Consider the following 6,018-nt stretch of genomic DNA (forward strand, 5'->3'; position numbering starts at 1 on the left):
GACGTTTTGCCATTCGTGCACCCAGGTTCGTCCAGGAGTACACCATCGCAGGCGTTCCTGTCTGTGCTGCAGCCACAAAGGTAACCGCAGCCATGGTCTCCGAGCTGATAGTCCATGCTGCTGCAAACGTCGTCGAACTGTTCGTGCAGATGGTCGTTGTCTTGCAAACGTCCCCATCTGTTGACTCAGGGATCAAGACCTGGCTGCACGATGCGTTACAGCCATGCGGATAAGATGCCTGTCATCTCGACTGCTAGTGATACGAGGCCGTTGGGATCCAGCACGGCGTTCCATATTACCCTCCAGAACCCACCGATTCCATATTCTGCTAACAGTCATTGGACCTCGACCAACGCGAGCAGCAATGTCGCGATACGATAAACCGCAATCGCGATAGGCTACAATCCGACCTTTGTCAAAGTCGGAAACGTGATGGTACGCATTTCTGCTCCTTACACGAGGCAGCACGACAAAGTTTCACCAGGCAATGCCGGTCAACTGCTGTTTGTGTATGAGAAATCGGTTGGAAATTTTCCTCATGTCAGCACGTTGTAGGTGTCACCACCAGCGCCAACCTTGTGTGAATGCTCTGAAAAGCTAATCGTTTGCATATCACAGCATCTTCTTCCTGTCGGTTAAGTTTCGCGTCTGTAGCACGTCATCTTCATGGTGTAGCAATTTTAATGGCCAGTAGTGTATTTTGAAAACGACGTGGCTTAAACATTTTTGCGTGTATAAGTGCAGAACCATGTAGCCTTAGGAGGGCATGTGCTTTGTCCTACAATCATGTCTCTCTTTCTAGAACCTTCTTGGTACTGACCTTAGTCACTAGAACGATAATTCAGAATTGATAACACAGTTGATTTTGTAAAATGCTTCAAACTCCATCCGTCTGGAGTTCCACCATGCATAAGCCAAATGTATCTTCTTAACCGTCTGTTATAGCACCACAACACTCCCATATCTACTATACATCGATAAGAGTGCTAACCTCCTGGACATGCACGCATCTGGAGAGATCTTGTTCACTTGGATGGGTGCTGTGAGTAAGACTGGTGGGGAACAGTCTTTGCTGAACAGTAGTTGAGGACTCATCTCACTCTGTTCCTTCATGAAATGTGGAATGTAGTGGATATAGTACCCTCCTATTTCTGGTCAGTTGCAGATTAAATTGACGACAGTGGTCTAGGGTGGGTTTGTCAAGGACAGTGCAGGGAGATCTTTTAATATCCAACTTGATACAATGAATGAGAGGATACTCTGTGCCTCCAATGCACACAGGAAAAGACTGCCAATCGTAATCGTATAATCCGCGCTACGATTGGAATGCCAAAAATATGTAGACAACGTAACTGCATCTGTGTAGTTGTCTGGTATATTTTGGTGTATATGTCCAAGAATTAGTCATGAATGGACGTACTGTGCAGTCATCTATCTACATTCGCAATCTAGTAAATGGTACTCACAAAGTAGTGGAGGGGTGGTTTTGCGATGATACAGAAATTTGGAAGCAAGATGCCATGTCACTGGTTGCCGTTGAAATTACGGAAAAACTGTTAAAATTGCTAAAATTGATCACACTATCAACCCTTGTGCTTATTACAGCACATCACCCCATATCGATGGTGTCGTTTCGATCCCATCCATCCACTGGTACGCTGTTGATTACCATGTAATAATTGATTGACACTATTTGTTTGAGCTGGAGATAGCCTTGGTGGGAGCAACACCTGGGGATGGCCAACACCGCAACAGTGGTCGCTTACATGGCTGAAATATGAGAAATCAATGCTCTTGGTCTCTTCAGAACGGAACACCAAGGCATCTGCTACCCCATCACTGTGGAAGAAGAGATTAAATGTAGAGGTCATTGCCTTGGATACCTGTTTGGAAACACTCCACAATGCCACAAACTCTTCCAATTTCCAAATGTTGCGATATGTTCCACATTTTTGTCAATAAGAAACACCACCTCTGTCTTTTATTTCAAACAACTTATGAGTTGTGAGGGAAGCATTGTTTACAGCATGCGATGTCCAGCTTTCTGTGATAGCCAATGGATCGAAGCATGTTAATGTCGGTTTAGCTCCTGACACAGATCATGAAGTCGTGGTAGAAAAACAAAATGTGAGGCTGTGTACACAGCTGTAGTCAAACAGTGCTTCGATGTGTTAAAGCAAAAAACAATGTATGAAATTGCTTATGAAACAACAACACAAGATGCCTTTCCTTGTGACTGATAGTCGATATGGTCTTCCTCCAATACAGGTGTCGAAATTTTACAGAGGTCTGTGGAGGCGACTTCAATCACTGGTCGCCTGCTCCCGTTGACTAATACAAGTATATTTAAATGGGTTCACCACATATGGTCAATGTCAACATGCACACAGTATTTGTTTCCCAATATATCAGAAGAGAGAGACGTGGTGAAGAAACCTGTTTCTTTTCTTTTTTCTTTATTGAGTTTCGATTCCCACCGAAGGGGGCGTGCTGACAGCTGCTTAGGATGACACTCTTCAGCCTACAGAATTTGTTTTAAAAAGATGAAAATAATAAATAATAAAAAGGGCGATAAACTTGGAGACTTAAATGGTAACATGGCGGAAAAATCGTGGAACTTAAAAACATAGACAAAGGGATGATGATGCTAATAAAATATATATGAAGCAGACAGGTAAAATAATAGACAGACAATTAAAAAACACAGCGACAGTCTGGTTTCTGTTCACAAGAGACATAAAATTCACACCCAGCGACAGCATGATTTCTGTTCGCAACACTTTGGAAAGACGAACAACACTGAACATTCACTTGAAACACTGCACTAGAAGGTTGGCAAAGATGACATACCACAGCCGAGGGCAGGTGGGGGGAACCTGGAGAGATGATGGGAAATAAAAGGGGGGAAGGAGAGGAAAAACGAAGGGGGGAAGGGGGGAAAGGAGCCGATGGAGGACGAGGACCCATAAGAGGGGGGAGCGTGGGGGGGGGGGGGTGCGTGCTGGGCAGACGCAACAGGGAGTGCGGAAAGGCAGAGGAGGGGAATACAAAAGGACTCGGGTGGGAGGGGAGAAGGGGGATAGGAAGAGGTTAGGCGGGGAGAAAACAGGATGGAAGGGGGGAAAGGAGGGGGGTGAGGATCAGATTTGATAGGAGATATAAATGGAGGCAGAGAGGGCATTATCTGGGAGGAGGAGTTGACGGAAGCCACCTTGGGAAAGGAGATGAAGGGTGTAGAGATGGAGGGTAGGGGGGATATAACAGTGAAGGCATAGCAGAGGGCGGGGACAGGAAAGGAGAGGACCAATCAGGGGGTGAGGGGGATCAAGGCGATGGGAGGTGTAGAGTATGCGGATATGTTCGAGGAATAGGAGGAAATGGGTGAAAGCAATGAGGTCATAGAGGATCTGCGTGGGGGATGGGAGGCGTACACGGAAGGCGAGGCGAAGTGCGTGACGCTCAAGGATCTGGAGGGACTTATAGAATTTGGGGGGGGGGGGGATGGATATCCAGGCAGGACTGGCATAACAGAGGATGGGATGGATTAAGGATTTGTAGGTGTGGAGGTTGGTAGAGGGGTGCAAACCCCATGTCCGGCCAGGGAGGAGTTTGAGGAGTCGGGGGCGGTTGTGGGCTTTGGACTGGATGGAGCGGAGATGACGGATCCAGGTGAGGTGATGGTCAATGGTGAGGCCAAGGTAGGTGAGGGTGGGGGAGAGGCTGACAGGACGGGCGCAGATGGTAGGGGAGAAATCCAGGAGCCAAAAGAAGCGAGTGGTACAACCTACGATGATTGCCTGGGTCTTGGAAAAATTGATTTTCAGGAACCACTGGTTACACCATGCGGCAAAAAGGTCAAGGGGATTCTGGAGAAGGCGTTGGGACCGTTGGAGGGTAGGAGGGAGGGCAAGGAATGTGGTGTCTTCGGCATACTGCAAGAGGTGTACTGGAAGGGGGTGGGGGGTTGGGGCATATCTGCCGTGAACAGGAGGTAGAGAAGAGGGGAGAGGACAGAGCCCTGGGGCACACCTGCAGAGGGGTAGAAGATGTGGAAATTGTCATTATGCGTGGTAACATAGGAGTGGCGGCGGGAGAGGAAGGAGGCCATCAGACGGATGTAGTTGACAAGAAGGGCATAGGTTTGGAATTTAAACAGGAGACCAGGATGTCAGACACGGTCGAAGGCCTTTTCGAGGTCGAGGGAGACAAAAATGGCGGAGCAACGGGAGCTAAGCTGGAGGGAGATGAGATGAGTGAGGCATAGGAGTTGGTCATGGGCAGAGAAGGAAGGTCGAAAGCGACACTGGGTGTTGGGGAGGAGATGGTTTCGGTGGAGGTGGTGATGGATGCGCGGATAAGAATGGAGTCCAAGAGCTTGCTGAACACCGATGTGAGACATATAGGAGGATAGGAAGAGGCATCAGATGACGGATTGTTGGGTTTGGAGAACATCAGGATACGGGAGGTTTTCCACTGGTCGGGGTAGAAGCCGGTGGCGAGGAAGAGATCTGATGCAGTCATTATATTTATAGCGAATTCCGCGCATTTGAATCGCCCTGGCGGTTTACGGCGCATGCGTTAGGAGGTGACATGCGCGAGGCAGCCAAGTTGTGTGTGCTGTCCTCAGTGGTGAAGTAAGAACAATTTAGTTGCTGAGTATCGTCTGAGCATGTCGATTCCATTGTGACTGCATAATTTTAATAACTAGATTCCAGTTTTTATCCAGCTGAAAGCCGTTATCACGATTTATTAAGTTTTCACACATTTTTTAATTACAGAGTCCCAGGAGCTGGAAACCGGTGCCAATATTTTGGTATTTTTGTATTCCATTTCATGTTCCATGGAAATGCAATGTTCTGCTACTGCTGATCTTAAAGTATGCCGCAGTGTCTTTTGAGTTCTACACAGCGTTCGTGGAGCATTCGTGTCGTCTGACTTATATGTATGCAGCGCCACACTCACGGGGGATTTTATAAACACCCGCCTTCCTCAATTGCAGATCGTCTTTAGCGGATCCGACTAAGGCCCTGCTCTTTGCTGGTGGACGGAAGTTGACATTAACATTATTCTTCCTAAGCAATCTGCCTATTTTAGAAGACAGGTTCCCAGCATATGGAAGGAACGCAGTCGATTTATAGTCGTCATCAGTGTCCTCCGAGAGTTGCTTCTTGTTATTATACTTGTGCATGGCCGACCGTATTTGACGCGAAGTATAGCCATGCTCTTTAAAAATCTTTTCCAGATGCACTAATTCTTCGTGAAGGCTATCAGCATCCGATATTAAATGCGCCCGATGAATTAGAGTGCTAAGAACACCGGCGGTTTGTGCGGGGTGATGACAGCTGGACGCCTGAAGATATAGATTCGTATGTATGGGTTTTCTGTACACCGAATTTCCCAAAGACCCATCGTTCTTACGGCGTACTAACACGTCTAGAAAGGGTAAAGTCCCATCTTTCTCAATCTCCATAGTAACCTTGATGTTCTTATGTAAAGAGTTTAAATGACAAAAGAATGTTTCTAGTTCTTGTCTTCCATGAGGCGATACAACGAAAGTATCATCTACGTAACGCCAGAAAACCGTAGGCTTTAACACGGCCGACTCAAGGGCTTTCTCCTCAAAGTCCTGCATAAAAAGATTGGCCACCACAAGGGACTCCCCACGGCGGAACCATCAGTTTATTCAAAAAATTCGTTATTAAATAAAAAATAAGTTGAGGAGAGAGTAAGTTCAAACAAAGCCGTCAAATCATCACTGAACAAGTTACTAATAGTGAGACGACATCGAAGCTAACTAGTAAATTCGAGCTGCTCAACATAGTCTTCAAACCGCATCAAGACCCTTCAGTACATCGTCTACTCACCTGAAGATGGCCAAAGTCTCTGGGCCGAAATATCGTGACAGAATGTTGATGGGATCCGGCTGCAAACCCGAAAATTACTGGAAGAACATTAGCGAAGTTTTTATAGTTTGTAGTTTTACTCCATTGGATGTTACACAAATAACCAGGGGAGAGA

This window comes from Schistocerca gregaria, chromosome X (assembly GCF_023897955.1).
Source record: "Schistocerca gregaria isolate iqSchGreg1 chromosome X, iqSchGreg1.2, whole genome shotgun sequence".
In the NCBI taxonomy this organism is placed as follows: domain Eukaryota; kingdom Metazoa; phylum Arthropoda; class Insecta; order Orthoptera; family Acrididae; genus Schistocerca; species Schistocerca gregaria.